Consider the following 21,561-nt stretch of genomic DNA (forward strand, 5'->3'; position numbering starts at 1 on the left):
GAAGTGCAAAGTCATCTTAAAGAGACAGAACAGTCTCCAAGCTTGAATATTGGGTTATAATAAATCTGAAACCCTTGGGGCCAGATTTGCTTTGGAATTCACATAGTTTGTTGTAATACAATGCATACACCGTATGTTCTAAATATAATACCCTCAGTGTAACATGTTGTGGAAATCATCAGTATTTGTGCAGTGAAACTATGAACCTCACACTAAGAAGCATAAATAAAGATTATAGATAGCTTCATGTTATTTCAGGTCAGATTTGCCCTCAATTTACCACTTGTGGCTTTCAGAGCTTTGAGGATTTCAGAATTGTGGATAATGGGTTGTGGACTTGAATCTCCCTAAATAAAGAAATTCTCAGTCAGAAAGGGAAGAACTCAATCACAGAGAAGTGAATCAATAAGTCTAGCCCACATTCAAGAGGAGGGGATTATACAAGGTTGTGAGACTAGGAAATAGGACCACAGGGGGCCATATTGGAGGCTGCCTACCCTACAAGGGATTGTGAAGTATTCCAGGGTTAGTTAAAGCTAAGCTGCTTTCATCCCCAGGAGAAAGGGTCAAGGAGAGAGAGAGTAGTTTACGGAACTTGGAAGGATAGAGTCATGTGGAGAGGGCAGTCTTGAAAGACAATGTGTCCTTGGGTCAAGGAAGAGATATCTTCAGATGAACCCATAGGGAGAAAGCAGGTTGAATAAATACCCTGACCTCTTTTTTCTCTCTCTCCCCATCTCCTGATAAACCTCTTGACTGGTTTATCTGGTTCTGATTGATAAACTGGTTCTGATTGATAAACCAATCAGAAGCCCTGAAACAAGAGAGCACATTGATGTATTCCGTATAGGTCAGCCAACAAGGGCAGAGATTGGGTCTGGAGGGATAAATAAAAGATACCAGCACATTATACTAGTATCTGGAAAATCAGCTGTCGGGGACATTTAGGTCCCAGGGAACTTTTGTGTTTAAAAGGTTAACTTGGTATAGCATAGGACACTGTATTCAATATCTTGTAATGACCTATAAAGGAAAAGAATCTGAAAAAGAATATATATATATATATAATATATTTATATGAAACTGACTGACTTTGCTGTACACCTGAAACTTACACAATATTGTAAATCAACTATAGTTCAATAAAAAAGTTTAACTTGAATTATTATTATCGTTTTAGCATGAGTCATCTTAACAACTGCCTTATAAATTCCTGGTCAGCAAGGATGGAGCCACATTTGTCTTTAAACATTATGCACTAATTTGCCTGTGCCAACACAGGTTCTCAACCTCAGATATTATGTAGTAAACACTTTTTATTTTAGGGATGAGAAAATGGCTGAGATGTTAAGTGAATTGCCTAAGATCACACAATGCTAAGCCCACGTGTTCCAACACTATCTGTAATTTACTAATTCCTTAATAGTAATGATAATGATAACTTTGCAAGGGTACAACATTTTAAAGTTTACAAAGAACTTCCACCCACATCATCTCATTTATATCTCACAATAGTGCTTGCTTCAGCAGCATATATACTAAAATTGGAATGATACAGAGAAGATTAGCATGGCCCCTGTGCAAGGATGACACATAAATTCGTGAAGAATACCATATTTTTATGCACCCCAATGTTCACTGCAGCACTATTTACAATAGCCAGGACATGGAAGCAACCTAAAAGTCCATCAACAGAGGAATAGATAAAGAAGATGTGGTACAAATATACAATGGAATATTACTCAGCCATAAAAAGGAATTAGATAGTGCCATTTGCAGAGATGTGGATAGACCTAGAGACTGTCATACAGAGTGAAGTAAGTCAAAAAGAGAAAAACAAATATCATATAATACCGCTTACACGTGGAATCTAGAAAAATGGTACAGATGAACTTATTTGCAAAGCAGAAATAGAGACACAGATGTAGAGAAGAAACTTATGGATGCCAAGGGGGGAAAGGGAGGGGTGGGATGAATTGGGAGATTGGCATTGACATATATACACTACTATGTATAAAATAGACAACTAATGAGAACCTACTGTATAGCAAAGGGAACTCTACGCAATGGTCTGTGGTGACCTAAATGGGAAGGAAATCTAAAAAAAGAGGGGATATATGTATACGTATAACTGATTCACTTTGCTGTACAGCAGAAAGTAACACAACACTGTAAGGCAACTATACTCCAATAAAAATTTATAAATAAAATAAGCCATGAAAGGCAAAATAAAATAAATTAATCCCACAATAACTCTGATGTACTTGGAAGGTAGATATTATTTCCATTTTATAACTCAGAAAGTGACCTACATAAGTGTTAGTTATTTTCAACACAACAAAAAGTGCCATAATAAGCATAGGAAATAATACGGAAGTTTGGGGCTTATTGAACTCAGCTATTCAGTCTCATTACATAGGATTATCTCCTCTAACTGGTTAAGGCAATTCTCTGAACTACGAACTGAGGGGCTTCTCAGTGAGAAACCAAGATAGGGTCTTCCTGTATGAAAATGGTGAGAGCAATGTTGTGTGAGTTTCAGGTATACAGCAAAGTGATTCAGTTATACATATACATGTATCTATTCCTTTTCAAATTCTTTTCTGTACACCTGAAACTAACATAACATTGTTAATTTAATGTAATAAAAATTAAAAAAAAAAGAAAATGGTGAGAGCAGACTGAAGCAGATCTCAGGGAATCGTCTAAGGGGAGAAAGAGAATAAAGCAACCCTACTAAGGGGCTTTCTTTCTCTACCACTGATGGAGTTCCTCCTGTGCTTCCTGGTGACATATCTATAGCATTCTCCAGGAAACAAAGCCTATATTCTCTTGGGGAAATCTACACAATGAACACACTCACACACACACACACACACGCAAACCCAGTAGGCTGGGGGGCAAGAAGAGGGTCTTGGGAAAAACTATGTAGAATTTGAAACCTATACTATTGTTCTAATTATCTACTGCTATTTAACAAACCCCAAAACTTAGTGGCTTAAAATAACATCCCTTTTAACTATAGTTCACAATTTCGTGGGTCAAGAATTCCCACGAATTCTGTTTCACGTGGCATAGACTGGAATGATTCCGTGAAATTCAGCTGACGGCTGGTCTGGTCAGGAGGAGACAAGAGACTTCATTCTTATAACCAGTGTCTTGATGGGAATGGCTTGCAAGCTGAGCTCACCTCTGCCTCTCTCCCTCTCCATATAGTTTCAGGGCCCTCTATGAGATATCTCCAGTAGGGTAGTTGGATTTCTTACACAGCCGTTCAAGACTCTCAAAGATTTAGGAGGCAGTTGCTAGCCTTTGTTCGAGGAGAGGTCCAGACTGTCATAGCATTAGGTCAGCTGTGCAGTTTTGGTCCAAGAACTCACAGGTTGACTCCGTTCCAGGAGAAGCTAAATAGACTGCACCATTTGGTGGGAGGATCGTCAAAGAATATGACTATATTTGATCCCATACAAGTCTTACCATAAACTGCTCCGATTTTCTCCATTCTTTTCATTGTTACCACTCATTCAGTGTTTTTACAATTATAATCTGAAGAAAATAATGAGGACACGGGGGGATAATTTTTAACTCTAGGAACATGCCCCATCAACTGGGGACATGAATTGAGATGATCTCTCTAGCATAACTGGTATATGTCTTGTTTCACTACCCTGGGTTTAAGTGACATAATGTATTCATAACTCAGACAGGATGCCCTTAATCCCTGTAATCACCCATTCATGTTGCAATTGTTTCCAGATTTTCCATCCCAGATATTTTAAGAATCCTCAGGCTTGCTTGTCCATGTCTGTTGCTCACCTCTTTCTGCCAGGAGCTTGGGGGCTATCTCTCTAAGCAGAATTTTGTAGGAGTGGCTATTGCTTCGGTCACTGTCTCTGGTCTTGATGCCAGTTCACTTCAGTCCCCCTCCTGCAGCCGTATCTTGGCACACGTTATTAAGGGAATTCATTACTGTTATTTTGATCCTTACGGTGCTATGAAAGAATGACCCTCCCTTTCCAAATGAAAAGGACAAAGTTTCCTCCCTATTTTTATTCTTACACAAGATGTGTCCCTTCATGAAGCTCCCCAAGTGTCCAGCATTACCGTACTTTTTATTCACCTACACAGAGCCAGGTACCCTGGGGTTGCTGATGCAGCCAGGGAAGCTGGCACTGGATGAGTTCCAGCACATGCCTGGCCACAGGCTATGTTCAAATCCTCCTCCCAGACTTTGCTCAGACAGTTGTGCTGCCTATGACTCAGCGGGTAAATTTCCCCTTTACTTATGGTGTGTTGTTTCCAGGACTGTTGTCTGCCCGTTTCCCCTCCTAGCTTCTGTTAGGACTTGCCATCTCCCCATTCCCTACTCCCCTTCCTATCTCTCATGTATTTCTCTATAGCCTGAGCTTCAATGTTCATAGGGTTCCTGGCCTTTTTTCTTAGCTCCCCCTGGGTACCTCTCTCAGGCCCTAAAAAAATCAATAAATGCAAACAGATATGGGATGTGTGTCTGCATGTTTGGGAGTGAGATATAGTGTCTAAATCCCTTCAACAGAAGCATCTTTGTTCCAATCCCTATCACCCAAAAGTTTTGGATTCTTGGGTTCTCTTCAAACCCTGTATTTCCCCATTTACTTTACCTTTGCCTTGGCTACAAACATGAATTGGAAGAAAAATAACTTCTGCATGGATTTCCAGTACAGAGACAGTTCTCTTTCCTCTTTATTTCTCAGGGGACTAAACCAAAATCTGCTGTCCCTCAAAGTCTATTCTGATTGGCCTGGTTATGAACACAGGTGCTTAGCATGGGGTAGGGCCCATTTGCTGCTTCTTCCCAGCCTGGGGTGGAGATTGGTGAGGGCAGGGATTGTCTGGTTGTTTTAAAGATTGACGTCTGGGAAGTGTGATTCTCAGTGTTCCTCCTCAATTCTCAAATTAGGTTGCTCGTGTGCATGGGGAACATCTGTCCCCCGGGGGCGGATTTGTAGTGTCAGGAGTTACTACCACTTCTAAGCATGATCACAACAATTTGAGGACTTGAGAATGTATCACCAGCAGAATCAGTGTGTGAGCTTGCCGCACGTCCCTGCTTCACACGTGGAGAGGGCGTGAGACGGGGCCCAGCACCGTGTGAACTGCCTTCTAAAGTCATTAAGCCTTATAAACTGTTAGATAATTCTATTTATCCATGAATCATCTATGTCTGACTTATCTCATCAACATGTCTCTCAGGTAGTTACCATTACATGTTTTTGAGCTTTGGTAGCATTGTAAATGTACTCATTATTAGAAGCTCTGGCATTTGGCACTGAATGTTCTTTTGCTTTGTGCTTTTGTTTGTTTCTTTCTCCACCAACATCATCTCTCCCCTAGAGGTCGCTCTCACTTGTGCAAACATCCTGCTCTCAGAACCAATTTAGATTCTGTAGAACTCCCCAGGCAGTCTCAAAGAAGGAAGGAAGGGGAAACTGATGGCAGTTTGACGAGAAATAAGAGGGTCTTTAAAAGAGCTTTCCCACGGCCCTCACCACAACCCCTTTACTGTCTGCTGGCAGCATATTCGTGGTAGGTCCCAATGAAGCTTATCAATGTTGTTTTTAATTTCTTTTAAGACAAAAACAACTAAATGAAATTTTTTTCTTGTTTTTGATGCAACATTCATGATAGCACCTGTGGAATTTCCAGATAAGCAAACAGAAAATTTTAAAAATATCTTCGGAAGATAAATTCTATTAACACTGGTGAATGTTCTTCCATGGTTTTTTTTTCTGTATATATAAAAAAATATGAGAGCATATGGACCACACTATACATTGTTTTGTAACCAACCTTTTCATCTGACAAACTACCTTGAATATTTTTAGTGTTCATATAAATAATCTTTTAGACAGTCATTATAATATTTCATTTTATGGATTCACCATTATTTCACTATTTACTTACTGATGAAAATTTAGGTTGTTCTATTCTTCAGTCTTATAAATAATGCTATGTGGGAAATGCTTATAAAATACATCTGAAAATACACCTATATTTTTTCTTAAAGCCAACACCAAACCCTTACCCGTGCAATTATTGGCTCAAAGAGTTTGCACATTTTAGGACTTTTGATACATAGTGCAAGCTCCCTCTTAAAAGTGGGTTCAAACCGTCTTGGGTAGTAGCAGTATATACAATGGACATTATCATTATTTCTAATTTTTGCCAGAGAACAAACTTGCCAGCCCAGGATGTGGCTGACCTAGGGAGGCTGGGGACAAGCCTAATGGGCTCCTTTCTGGACCTGAAAAGAAAGGAGAACTCTATGTAGGACAGTAAATTTCGCAACAAAAACCTAAAGCCCAAAAATTTCATACGCTAAACTTCTGATCATTTTATTGTGAGAATGTCTTTCTCTTATAGAAATTTGTTGTTCGTGGAATTTAAAGATCTTGAAAAGACTGTCCTCACTCTCAATATAAACTTTCTATCTGTTAATACTGGATCCTGTCGGCTGCACATAGGAGGTTGTCCTGCAGGTCTCAGAGGTTCTTGGAGTTCTAGTTCTAAACACTAGGGACATTTCCCAGGCAGGAAACTGTACCTTTCCTCCATGTAGCTACTCAATATACCCACTGGACCCACTAAAACTACCTCGTTTGGATTTTAAACAACCATACCTGATGTGTGACGTGATGGTAGGCTAGCAGAACTATTAGAAGGTGCCAAAATCTTACCATTGAAAAGATACCCAGAAAGACCACGTGGCATTTACAAGCACAAGGAACTAGGCAAAGGAAAGTTGAGTAAACCTCTTTTATTTATACTTTGAAACCTAAACACTGATGCTAAATTCTGGTAGGTGAGGCTGGACTATGTGGCTTAGACTAGAGAGTCAATGCAGTCTTCCATTTCCCCATTTGAAAACAGTATCTTACCTGATTCAACACAACCTGATGCTCCTTCACTCCCAACAAAGTTCTAGAGGAGATGGATGTAGAGAGAGATAGACAGCAAGAGAAAGTACTGAACTTGCCTGCACTTCAGCATGGCAGAAGTACATGACAAGGTTGGAACGTCAGAGAAGAGAGCTCAGGAAGGAAACGGCCCTGGGGGTATTCTAAGGTAGTGGGTACCAGGTCAAGGCTCCTACTCAGGCCATCCAGGTGTAGGAGAGAAAAGAAACAATTAGCTACTCATGACCTTCTGGTGCTCGATGAGTCAATCCACTAGAAATAGTGTCCGGCTTTTGAGATCAGTTTTCCTCCTACTTTTGGAGGAGCAGGGGTGAGCATGGCTTAATGAGACAGCTTCCCTCCCATGCATGCCCATACTGTTAGTCAGGAAAAGGCTATTTCTTTGAACTAAAGTTGCAACGGATAGCAATAAAAGGACCAGGACTTGATTTCCGTCTATTACTCAGGGGACCTCAAGGGCAGTGACTCACCAAAGACAGGATTCAAATGCTCTTGGACATTCGGGACAAAAGCTATTTTTAATCACCCCCTTTAAGTGGGAGGAAAGTGGGACACAGGATGAGAGGATATCTAGGGTCTTCACTTGCTCTGATTCTTTGATGTCTGAAAGGCTGGTAGAGATAGGGAAATTGCCTTTAGAGGCAGGCGCACTGATGGTGAGGCATATTCGCTGATAACCTGAGCACAGAGGAGGAAGAAAATCTACAAAAATCAAGAACTCAAACATGAGAACAGCTTACAGCTATGGAATATAGAGACATATACCTGAATAAGCACTGTGAGTCAAGACATCAGGAAAATGGAAAGCTATGCTCAGGAAACTTGCTTTAGGGAGAAAATAATGCAGTTAGCTTGACTTCCACTTTGGGAAGAGTCCAGTCCCAAATGGTTAAAAGTCAAATGTTTTGGTGTTTAAAGTTAACTCTCAGTTGGATGTAAAGGAATCGATCGTCTCAGAACCACAGCTAATATGGATAGTAGTTGCCAAAACAGTGTCAAAATAAGATTCACAGCATAAATATCCTTTATCAGCAACCAACAACTCACCAACAGTGGACCCAGAGTCATTATTTTTGCCCAAGAATTCATGTTTCTTGTTAGCCTTTGCCAGCATTAGGGTGCTTCTGGGAACAAAGGAGCCATGCAAAATAGGTTTTTGAAGACGAGGAGGAGGAAGAGGTAGGAAGACGAGCTGTATATTTGCCTTAAGTGGCAAAATTCATTTGGATTTGAAGTTCTTCTTTCTCAGCTTTCCCATGGGGTACTGGGAGACAGTGCCCAAGCCCCTGGAAGCATCCGCTCCTCCAGGCCTGCCTGCCCCACCACACAGGACCTCTTACCCAGGGTACTTCCATTGTGTACCTACCCCAGGTTGGGACCAAAAGGCAGCACATTTGTTTAACTATTTCTTCCCCCAGAGCAAGGAATTTTTTTAAGGAATAGAGTTAGTAAATTAGACAAGTAAAAAAGACAAATACCATATGATTTCTCTTATATGTGGAATCTATACAACAAAGCAAATGAAAAATATAAAATTCTGTGTTCATCCTTTAAGAGTGTAGTCTCAAAATATCTAGGAATAAACCTACCTAAGGAGACAAAAGACCTGTATGCAGAAAATTATAAGACACTGATGAAAGAAATTAAAGATGATACAAATAGATGGAGAGATATACCATGCTCTTGGATTGGAAGAATCAACATTGTGAAAATGACTCTACTACCCAAAGCAATCTATAGATTCAATGCAATCCCTATCAAACTACCACTGGCATTTTTCACAGAACTAGAACAAAAAATTTCGCAATTTGTATGGAAACACAAAAGACCCCGAATAGCCAAAGCAATCTTGAGAACAAAAAACAGAGCTGGAGGAATCAGGGTCCCTGACTTCAGACTATACTACAAAGCTACAGTAATCAAGACAGTATGGTACTGGCACAAAAACAGAAAGATCAATGGAACAGGATAGAAAGTCCAGAGATAAACCCACGCACATATGGACACCTTATCTTTGATAAAGGTGGCAGGAATGTACAGTGGAGAAAGGACAGCCTCTTCAATAAGTGGTGCTGGGAAAACTGGACAGCTACATGTAAAAGAATGAGATTAGATCACTCCCTAACACCATACACAAAAATAAGCCCAAAATGGATTAAAGACCTAAATGTAAGGCCAGAAACTATCAAACTCTTAGAGGAAAACATAGGCAGGACACTCTATGACATAAATCACAGCAAGATCCTTTCTGACCCACCTCCTAGAGTAATGGAAATAAAAACAAAAATAAACAAATGGGACCTAATGAAACTTCAAAGCTTTTGCACAGCAAAGGAAACCATAAACAAGACCAAAAGACAACCCTCAGAATGGGAGAAAATATTTGCAAATGAAGCAACTGACAAAGGATTAATCGCCAAAATTTACAAGCAGCTCATGCAGCTCAATAACAAAAAAACAAACAACCCAATCCAAAAATGGGCAGAAGACCTAAATAGACATTTCTCCAAAGAAGATATACAGACTGCCAACAAACACACGAAAGAATGCTCAACATCATTAATCATTAGAGAAATGCAAATCAAAACTACAATGAGATATCATCTCACACCAGTCAGAATGGCCATCATCAAAAAATCTACAAACAATAAATGCTGGAGAGGGTGTGGAGAAAAGGGAACACTCTTGCACTGCTGGTGGGAATGTGAATTGGTTCAGCCACTATGGAGAACAGTATGGAGGTTCCTTAAAAAACTACAAATAGAACTACCATATGACCCAGCAATCCCACTACTGGGCATATACCCTGAGAAAACCAAAATTCAAAAAGAGTCATGTACCAAAATGTTCATTGCAGCTCTATTTACAATAGCCTGGAGATGGAAACAACCTAAGTGCCCATCATCGGATGAATGGATAAAGAAGATGTGGCACATATATACAATGGAATATTACTCAGCCTTAAAAAGAAACGAAATTGAGCTATTTGTAATGAGGTGGATAGACCTAGAGTCTGTCATACAGAGTGAAGTAAGTCAGAAAGAGAGAGACAAATACCGTATGCTAACACATATATATGGAATTTAAGAAAAAAAAATGTCATGAAGAACCTAGGGGTAAGACAGGAATAAAGATGCAGACCTACTGGAGAATGGATTTGAGGATATGGGGAGGGGGAAGGGTGAGCTGTGACAGGGCGAGAGAGAGTCATGGACATATACACACTAACAAACGTAGTAAGGTAGATAGCTAGTGGGAAGCAGCCGCATGGCACAGGGATATTGGCTCGGTGCTTTGTGACAGCCTGGAGGGGTGGGATAGGGAGGGTGGGAGGGAGGGAGACGCAAGAGGGAAGACATATGGGAACATATGTATATGTATAACTGATTCACTTTGTTATAAAGCAGAAACTAACACACCATTGTAAAGCAATTATACCCCAATAAAGATGTTTAAAAAAAAAAAAAAAAGTGTAGTCTCTGTTTCCTACAGTGCTCCAGCGATCCCATACCCAAGCTCCACTGGTCTTCAAAGCCATATGTTCTGGGGGTTCTTCTTCCTCGTGCAGGACCCCCAGGCTGGAGATTTCGATGTGAGGCTTAGACCCCCTCATTCCTTGGGAAGAACCTCTGCAATCGTGATTTTTTTCCCATTTGTTGTGGTCCCTTCTTCATATCTTTAGTTGTAGAAAATCCTTTCTACTAGTCTTCAGGATGTTCTCATCGATAGCGGCTCTGTAAATAGTTGTAATTTTGGTGTGCCCATGGGAGGAGGTGAGCTCAGGGTCTTACTACTCCACAATCTTGGCCACTCCCTCTAACTCACATTTTTTGGATTCATATAGAGATTGAAAAATTACTTCAAATGACCTTATTTCTATTTTTATTAATTACTTCTCAGAATTTTTGGTATTGGTTTTCTTAGTGATTTTCCCCCCAACTTTTTATTATGAAAAATTTCAAACAGAGAAAAGCTCAAAGAAAAGACAACGATCAGTTATATACCCATTACCTAGATTCAGTAATTGCCAACATTTTTCCTTGTTTGCTCCACCTATTCCCATGGATTTTCCAAGGTCCTTCATTACAATTGCCCCTTTGCCTGAGCCCAGGGCCACCAGATCTCACACCTATTTGCGATGTGACCATCTCCTTCTTGGAGATTCCTAGTTGATATGTGTAATGTCTTCTTTACTCTTCTGTGCAATCTCTGGGCACTCAGATGTGGACTCTGAAGCAGCCTGTGCTGTTTGCAGATTTCCCGACTTACATGTTAACTGGAATGTGTGGTTGCTCTCCGTCTCCTAGTCATGCTATTGAAGTGGACACTGCATGATTTTGTTTGTTCTCAATATTGGTTTCTTTTTTTTAAGAATATGATAAAAATATCAAAATTTAAGCAGCCACTATTATTCTATGGAAACCTGAAAACTTTTATATTTTTACTGATTTTTAAATGTCCTTTATACATGAGGACAATTAATCAGATGCTGTAAATGGTACTGTACTTATTGTTTCCTTTTAATTTTTTGTTAAAAGTTTAAGCCATCAGATTTTTTAAAATTTATGTCAAATTAATGAGTACATTTTTGTGACATTTACCAGTTTTTACATGTGTGAAAATACATTTCTTATCCAGAGAGTACATAAATATTTGGCTGTAATACCTGCTGATTTCTATCTTTCTATCTCTTTACCTACCTATCTGTCATCCTATTTCTAATTATTAAAAGTGTCTGAAATACTGAAATATGTTTGATCTATAGAATTGACTGATAATCTTCAGGATCGTCCCCCCCATAGCTATTTTTTTTCACACATTTGTAAAATATAATTGCTTCCTCAGTGATTTATGATGACCTTTCTTTACGGTATATGAAGTTCTTATCAGTGTATATTAAGGTCTATTTCAGAGATAAGTACTGTGTAGCAAAGTTATTTATTATTGCTATATTATTTATATGGTGTAAATTGGGGAAAAACGTAGGTTTAAGCTAAGCAATTATGTTATAGATACACAATGTAATAATATTCTATTACAAAGTTGATATTATAGAAGAATATGAATTGATATATAAAGTTGTTTACATTGTTAAGGGACAAATGTAAGTTTTATACATATATATTTATACTATTTAAAATATTTATTTTTGAATATTTATACACACAGGCAAACATCTGGAAGAATATTTCCAAGTTGAAACTGATGATCTTTGGAGGTTGAAGTTCTTGTTAGATTATAATTTCTTTTTGTATGCTTATCTATATTTCTCGATTTTTCTATACAGTCTAATAGATATGCAATATTCAGAAAACAATGTTATGTATTTTTATTTCTGTTGCTTAAATATAACTAAATTAGGGCTTCCCTGGTGGCGCAGTGGTTGGGAGTCCGCCTGCCAATGCGGGGGACACAGGTTCGTGCCCCGGTCCGGGAGCATCCCACGTGCCGCGGAACAGCTGGGCCCGTGAGCCGTGGCCGCTGGGCCTGCGCGTCCGGAGCCTGTGCTCCGCAACGGGAGAGGCCGCAGCAGTGAGGGGCCCGCATAGCGCAAAAAAAAAAAAAACAAAAAAACATATATATATATATATATAACTAAATTAACATTTTGTTAAATTTCATTCCAGTGTACAGGACTAGATTTTGCTTTTGACATTTTTATAGTTACATTTAATTAACCTCTGAATCTGAAGGAGGGTTTTTATTTAAGGACTATTGTTTTGCTCAACAAAATGATGAGATATAATAATGAAAAATAATAATTTGCAATAAAATTATCTATGTTGCAGCCCTATCTCTAGGCCGTGGTTGATGTATCCTCACCATTTTTTAGTGAAATAGGTTGTAGGTTTTGGGGTGATTTTCTCCTACAGACTTTTCTGATGAGTCAAGTGTGGGCCTCTTGGCTTTCTCACAGGACAGGCACCCAGTCTTCCCATTGCAACAGGTTCCTTCTCTTGGGTTTTCATATTTTTTAATTTTTTTCTTTGTCTGTGGAGCATGTCTTGAAGAAATTTTTTTCAAGGTAAACCCTGACATATCTAAGACTATTTTTCTGTTGCCTTCACATATAAAAAGAAATTTGGCTATGTATAAAATTCTTCCAACACCACCTTTTTTCTTCAAAATTCTGCAGCTGTTGCAGTCTTGTCTTCTAGTGAAGTTGGTTCTGTTTTAGAAACCTATAATTTCTGCCTGGAAGCTCCTGAGAGATTTTTAAAACAAAGCCATCTTATTCAAATATTCTGCTAGTATATATTTGGGGATGCATCTATTTTCCTCAATTTGGTCTGGTACATGTTCAGTATTTTGTATATAACAGAATTGAAATTTGGGGGGGTTATTTTTCTTGGTGTATTTTATCTAATTTTGTGTTATTGCTTCTGTTACAATGTCCTAGTTTCTTCCTAAATGACACCTATAATTTTATATTGAATCTACGATTTTTGTTGGTCTCTGTTACTTTCACTTGTTTTGTCCTCCATTTGGGATCTTACCATTTTCACTGCTTTGTCCTTTCTTTTTTGCGTTCTGAGAAAACAGTTGAAGTTGTCTTCAGTATCAGTGATTACATTTTCTTCAGTATAAATTATATTATCAGCACCAATGATGCATTCACAGCTTACCGTTACATATTTACTTTTCTGGTATTAATTCCTTATAGGATCCAGCTCATTTTTTGTTAAAGATTTTTTGGATGTGAACCATTTTTAAGTCTTTATTGAATTTGTTACAGTATTGCTTCTGTTTCATGTTTTGGTTTTTTGGCCCCGAGGCATGTGGGATCCTAGCTCCCTGACCAGGGACCGAAACCGTACCCCCCTGCATTGGAAGGCAAAGTCGTTACCACTGGACCGCCAGGGAAGTCCCCAGTTCATTTTTTATACACTTGATTGCTTTTAAATCTTAGTTTGTCCATAAGACTACCTGTTTTCCCACAGAAGTCAAGGTTTTTCAATGATGTAAGGAAGTAAAACTTCCCCATCCCTTCCTTCGTTCTGGTTCCAATAAGAAATCATATTCAGAGTTTTTTCTCTTACGTCTTTAGCACAAATTCCACTTTTCCTTTTACTGGAATTTTTTTTTTTGTACTCTTCATTTTTTTTGTTGTTGTTAATTTACTGATTGTTGTATATGAGGCTTATCCCATCTTGGAGCTTACTGCAGAGAGGGTAATTGTTCTTAGCCCCAACATTTGTTTACTTAGGTGCTGAGTGCATATTCCTCTTAGTTCTACAGTTGGATCAAAGACTGGCCCAGTTTTTGGCTATTAAGAATGTCATACACATTTGAGAACAGGTTTTTGTGTGAACACAGATTTCACTTCTCTTGGCTAAATGCCCAGACGTATAATCACTGGGTTGTAAGGTAGTTGTATGTTTAGTTTATTAAGAAATTGTCAGACTATTTTTCAGAGTGGCTGTATCATTTTGCAATCTTATCAGCAATGTATGAGTGATCTAATTTCTGTACATCCTTTCCAGAATTTGATGTTGCCATTATTTTTTATCTGATCCATTCTGATAGATGTTTAGTGATACTTCATTGTGATTTTAATTTGAATTTCCCTAATGGCTAACGAAGCTGAATGTCTTTTCATGTGCTTATTTGCCGTCTGTACATCTTCTTCAGTGGAATGTCCCTTCATGTCTTTTTCCCATTTTCTAACTGAACCGTTTTTTGTGGGTATTATTTTTTTGAGAATTTTAGAAACTAGTCTTTTCTCATATGTATGGTTTGCAGATATTTTCTCTCTCTGGCTTGTCTTTTTCACCATCTTAATTAGGTTTTTCACAGGGAAAAATTTGTTTAATGTTGATAAAGTCTGATTTATCAAATTTTCCCCTTATGGATCATGCTTTTGATGTTAATTCTAAGAACTCTTTGCCTAGCACTAGATCATGAAAATTTTATCCATTTTTTAAATAAAAGTTTTATGGTTTTACATTTTACATTTAAATCAGTGACTCATTTTGAGTTATTTTTTGTATTAGGTATGAAGTGTAAGTACAATTTGTAACCTATGGATGTCCTATTGCTCCAGAACACTTGTTCAGAAATTTATCCTTTCTCCATTGAATTGCTTTTGCAACTTTGTCAAAAGTCTGTTGGAAATATTTGTGTGGGTCTACTTCTCAGTCCTCTATTGTGTACTATTGATCTGTGTGTCCATCATTTTGTCAATACCATGTAGTCTTGATTATTCTAGTTATATAGCAAGTCTTGAAATTTGTAAGTCTGATTCCTCCTACTTTTTTTCTTTTTCAAAATTATTTAGTTATTTCATCCCCTTTTCCTTGCTATAAAAAGTTTAGAATAATATTATCTATATCTACAAAAAAAGTCTTGTTGGGATTTGGATAGGAATTTTTCAACTTGCCCTACTACAACTCTTTTTCTGGTCCAAGATCCAATCCAGGGTTCCACACTGCATTTAGTGTCATTTCTCCTTAGTCTCCTAGAGGCTGGGACAGTTCCTTTGTCTTCCTTTCCTTTTGTGGCTTTGACAATTTTAAGAATATTGGTCTTTTATTTTGAAGGATGTTTCTTTTTTACTCCTTAGCATAAATTTAAATTTAATATATAGTTAAACATATATATTTAAGTTAAATATAGACACACCTATATTAAGATTTCACCATCAAAAATAAAGTAACAGTCCTTTGTTTTCCTTTTGTGGAAGATATAGGCGCTGCATTCAACCTCAAGAAACTCTCTCTTTCTCTTTTTTTATCATTCTATGAGTTCAGAAAAATTTGGACATGTATCTACCATTATACTATCATACAGAGTAATATCGCTGCCCTAAAAATCCTCTGTGCTCTAATTATTCCTCCATACCTTCATCCCCTGGAAACCACTAATATTTTTATTGTCTCCATAGTTTTGCCTTTTCCAGAATGTCGTATAGTTTGAATCATATCGTATGTAACCTTTTCAGATTGGCTTCTTTCACTTACTATATATACTTAAGATTCCTCCATGTCTTTTTATGACTTGACAGCTCATATTTTTTTAGCACTGAGTTGTATTCCACTGTCTGGGAATAACACAGTTTATTCATCCGTTCATTTACCGAAGGACATCTTGGTTCCTTCCAAGTTTTGACAATTACGAATAAAGCTACTGTAATCATCCATATGCAGGTTTTTTGTGTGGATATGTTTTTCAGCTCCTTTGAGTAAATACCAAGGAATATGATTGCTGGATGGTATGGTAAGAGTACGTTTAGTTTTGTAAGAAACCGGCAAACTGTCGTCCAAAGTGACTGCACCATTTTGCATTCCCACCAGCAATGAACGAGAGTTCTGTTCCTCCATTTTTCACCAACAACTGGTGTTGTCAGAGTTCTAGATCTTGGCCATTCTAACAGGTGTATAGTGGTATCTTATTGTTGTTTTAACTTGCATTTTCTGAAGACATATGATGTGGAACATCTTTTCATATACTTGTTGTTTGTATATCTTCTTTGGTGAAGTGTCTGTTATGGTCTTTGGTCTATTTTTCAGTTGGGTTATTTGTTTTATTACTGTTTAAGAGTTATTATATATTTTGGATATGTATCTTGCAAATATTTTCTCCCAGTCTGTGGCTTGTCTCATCATTCTCTTCACAATGTCTTTCACAGAAAATATTTTCTTAAATTTTAATAAAAAGTCCAGCTTATCGATTATTGCCTTCATGGGTCCTGACTTTAGTGCTGTATCTAAAGAGTCATTGCTATACCCAACGTTATCTATATTTTCTATGTTGTCTTCCAGGAGGTTTACAGTTTTGCATTTACATTTAGGTTTGTGATCCATTTGGGTTTTCTTTTTTTGTCAAGGGGTGAGGTCTATGAACAGATTTATTTTTTGCTTGTTAATGTCTACTTTTCAAGCAACAGTTTTTGAAAAGACTGTTTTTGCTCCAATGTATTGTTTTAGCTCCTTTGTCAAACATCAATTGACAATATTTATTTGGGTCTGTTTCTGGGCTCTTTATTCTGTTCCATCAATCTATTTGTCTCTGCTTTTGCCAATTCCACACTTTCTTGATTACTGTAGCTTTTAAGTCTTGAAGGCAAATAGTGTCAATCCTCTGACTTTGTTCTCCTTCAATATCGTGTTGATTATTTTCGGTTTTGTTTTTCTGTATAAACTTTAGAATCACTTTGTCAATAGCTACAAAATGTTACTGAGATTTTGATTGGAATTGTATTAAATCTATAGATCGAGTTGGGAAGAACTGACATCTTGACAATATTGAGTTCCTATTCATGAAAATGGAATATCTTTCCAATTTTTAAATTTCTTCTTTGATATTTTTATCACAGTTTTTTTAGTTTTCCTCATATAGATCTTATACATATTTTCTTACTTAAGTATTTCTTTTCTTTTTTTTGGTGGTATTGTAAAAGGTAATGTGTTTCTAATGTCAAATTCCACTTGTTCTTTGCTGCTATATATAGGGATGCAATTGACTGTATATTAACCTTTGATCCTGCTATCTGTTATAACTGTTTATTAGTTCCAGGAGGTTTTTTATTCTTTCTTTCTTTCTTTTTCTTTCTTTCCTTCTTTCTTTCTTTCTTTTCAATTTGGCAATTATTTAGGATTTTCTATATAAACAATCATGTCTTCTGTGAACAAAGACAGTTCTATTTCTTCCTTCCCAGTATGTATGCCTTTTATTTCCTTTTCTGGTCTCATTGCATTAGTTAGCAATTCCAGTACAATTTTGAAAAGGAGTGGAGAGAGGAGACATCCTTACTTTGTTCCCGATCTTAGCAGGAAAGCTCCAAATTTCTCACCATGATGTATGATGTTAGCTGTAGATTTCTGTAGATATTATTTATTAATTTCAGGAAGTCCCCTCTATTCCTAGTTTTATCATGAGAATTTTTATCATGAATTGGTGTTGAATTTTGTCAAACACTTTTTCTACATCTACTGATGTGATCACGTGATTTTTCTTCTTGATGTGATGGATTATAATAATTGATTTTTAAAATATTAAATCAGCTTTGCATACTTGGAATAAATCCCATTTCTTTGTGGTGTATAATTTTTTAACATTGTTGAATTTGACTTGATAACATTTTTTGAGGATTTTTGTATCTATGTTCATGAGAGTTATTGATATGTAGTTTCCTTTTCTTTTAATGTCTTTGTCTGGTTTTGGTAATAGTGTGATGCTGGCATCAAAGACTGAGTTAGGAAGTATTCCCTCTGCTTCTATCTTCTGAAATAATTGATGTAACTTCTTTCTTAAATTTTTGGTAGAATCTACCAGTGGCACTTTCTGTTTTGGAAGATTAATAATCATTAATTCAACTTCTTTAGTAGATATAGGCCTAATCGGATTGCTTATTTCTTCTTGTGTGAGTTTTAGCAGATTATGTCTTTCAAGGATTTTGTCCATTTCATCTAGATTATCCAATTTGTGGGCATAGAGTTGTTCATAATATTCCTTGATTATCCTTATAATGTCCATGGGATTATATAGTGATGTCCATTCCTTCATTTCTGGTTTTAGTCATTTGAATCCTATCTCTTTTTTCTTAGTTAGCCTGGCTAGAGTCTTATCAATTTTATTGAACTTTTCAAAGAGTCAACTTTTGGTTTCATTGATTTTCTATATTGATTTCCTATTTTTATTTTCATTGATTGCTGCTCCAATTTTTATTATTTCTTCTTTTCTGCTTGTTTTGGTATTAATTTGCTCTTCTTTTTCTAGTTTTCTAAGGTTGAAACTTAGACGATTGATTTTACATCTTTCTTCTTTTCTAATATATGCATTCAATGCTATAAATTTTCCTCATTTCCCTCTAAGGACTTTTGCTGCATCTCACAAATTTTGATAAGCTGTTTTATCATTTTCATGATATTTTAAATATTCATGAATAGTTCAAAATATTTTAAAATTTCTCGAGATTTCTTCTTTGAATAATGTGTTATTTATACATGTGTTGTTTAACATCCAAGTATTTGGGGATTTTCCAGCTATCTTTCTGTTTTTGATTTCTATTTTAAGTCCACTGTGGTCTGAGAGCAGACATTATAACATTTCTATTTTTTTTTTCTTGCGGTACGCAGGCCTCTCACTGTTGTGGCCTCTCCCGTTGTGGAGCACAGGCTCCAGACGCGCAGGCTCAGTGGCCATGGCTCACAGGCCTAGCCGCTCCTCGGCATGTGGGATCTTCCCGGACCGGGGCACGAACCCGTGTCCCCTGCATCAGCAGGCGGACTCTCAACCACTGTGCCACCAGGGAAGCCCTATCATTTCTATTTTAAAAAATGCATTAAGCTGTGTGTTATGGCCCAATCTTGGTGAATGATCAATGTGAGCTTGAGAAGAGTGTGTACTCTGCTACCGTTGGATTAAGTAGTCTATAGATGTCAATTATATCCAGTTGACTGATGGTGGTGTTGAGTTTACTGATTTTCTGCTTGCTGGAACTATTTTTGAAAGAAGGGTGTTGAGACCTTCAACTATGGATTCATCTATTTCTTCTTGCATTTCTATCAGCTTTTGCCTCGTGTATTTTGACACTCGGTTGTTAGGTGCATATATGCTAAGGATCTTTATGTGTTTGTTTTTGATTCCTGTTTCTTCTGTTTTCTGCTGGTTGTTTTTTTGAATGAATCTTTAGTGTTTGTCATCAGTTCTCATTTAAGCCTCTTTGTCCTTTCTCCCTGCTGTGGGAGAGCTAGTTCTGTCTGTCTTCTCCTTCATTTATATGATCCCTAATAATATCCATTCTGCTCTTTACCACCTCCAACCAACAGATTCACCTAATGCATGTGGATGTTGGGTTCCTGACATTTACTTTAGGAGGCTTTATTTCTATGCTGCCAAGTCTTCTTGGCAGGCATCTCTCCCCACATTGAGATCAAGTCCTCTCTGATTCTGATTCCCTGGCAGCATAACTGCCTAGGACAGGAGTCATCCCTGAGACCACTCCTTCTTTGATTGTCACTGAGGATAATCACTACTAGTTTCCAGCAGTAAGAAGGCATCAGTGGTGTGCTTCCTAACAGCTCATGTCTGCCACTTACCTCTAGCCCCTGCTCCTTGGAGTTAAAGGCATGTTTCTGAGGATTTAAGACCTTCTTTCTTTATTCCTCTTCTGTGTCTCATTATGTCTTTGTCTCAAGTTGATATGCATGTCAATGCTTAATTCTTGTTATTACATCTTTTAATAATAATTACGGAAAATTCCCTCTTTATTTTCTTAAATCATTGTTTAAATGCAGAATTATTATGATACTCCTAAAGACGTTTTTCTTTAGTTAAATTATTTTTTTATTCTATTTTTTAACATCTTTATTTGAGTATAATTGCTTTACAATGGTGTGTTAGTTTCTGCTTTATAACAAAGTGAATCAGCTATACATATACATATATCCCCATATCTCTTCCCTCTTGCGTCTCCCTCCCTCCCACCCTCCCTATCCCACCCCTCTAGGTGGTCACAAAGCACAGAGCTGATCTCCCTGTGCTATGCGGCTGCTTCCTACTAGCTATCGGTTTTACATTTGGTAGTGTATATATGTCCATGCCACTCTCTCACTTTGTCCCAGCTTACCCTTCCCCTTCCCCGTGTCCTCAAGTTATTTTTAAATGACAGGGACTCTAAAGTAATGACTACCTAGTTGATGCAGGACATTCTTGGATTTGTCTGATGTTGTGACATTATACTTCATTTTGGATTAATATTATAGCATCCCTTGAATCTTGCATGGCTAATAGAACGGACAGAAAGCCTGGACAGAGGATCAGGCTCAAAAACAAGATGGAAACCTGGGCAACTCTCTAGCTACGCACACCAGAAATTATTGACAATTATATCACAGTGCTGCGGCTGAAATGAACTCCAATGATACTTTTATATCCTTGATCACTCAGCCCAAGATTCAAAGTCCTTGCATGAGAGCGTTAACCTGGCTTGGGAAGGTCAAGTAGGGCATGGTGATTTATTATTTTAATATTGCAAATCACAGGGAAAAGAAGTTTCCCTAAGAGGAAAACAGAGTGCAATTACCAAAATAAAAATGGGAAGAGGCAGGATTGTGGAAAACAGCAAAAGCCCCCTGCAAACTTTTAACTAGGTACCTCAATTTTAATTGGAATGAGTCACGCTGTGTGGCCTTGCTGAATAACTAAGAGAGAAGAGTGGAAGGCTAACAATTTACTCTGGCATCTTTCTCTTTGATACGACTATGCTGGCAAACAACATTTTCTAACATCTTGGATTTCTTTACAGTTAATGCCACCAGTTGACATACATCCTGTATTTTATTTTATCTGAGTGCACTTTCTAATAACTTTTGTACTTGTTTTGCAGTCGTTACACATTCAAGATGTAATCTTTACCATACTCATGTTAATCATATCATCTGTGATATCAGTGACAAATGAGATCCTCAGATCATTGGATCAAATGCCAAGGAATGAACACAGGTGCTCAAAACTCCCCTGCTCCTTCAGGACAAATTTCACCTTCTCAGAAAGTCTTCCCCACCACTGTGGTATCTAAGTAGGCCATTATATCTACCCACCCACCCCCACCCCCACCCCCCATTTAATTTCTTTGTAGTCTTTATCACGAGTTGAGCTTATT

At 37.5% G+C, this 21,561-nt stretch overlaps 1 non-coding gene across 1 annotated transcript; it reads left to right on the forward strand.

The window, feature by feature from the left end:
- The first annotated feature begins 1,514 nt into the window (after positions 1-1,514).
- LOC137229598 (U6 spliceosomal RNA) lies at positions 1,515-1,621 on the forward strand. The gene has a single exon (XR_010945755.1). It is a non-coding gene; the product is annotated as a U6 spliceosomal RNA (small nuclear RNA).
- The last annotated feature ends 19,940 nt before the right edge of the window (positions 1,622-21,561 follow it).

This window comes from Pseudorca crassidens, chromosome 8 (genome assembly GCF_039906515.1).
Source record: "Pseudorca crassidens isolate mPseCra1 chromosome 8, mPseCra1.hap1, whole genome shotgun sequence".
Classification (NCBI taxonomy): Eukaryota; Metazoa; Chordata; class Mammalia; order Artiodactyla; family Delphinidae; genus Pseudorca; species Pseudorca crassidens.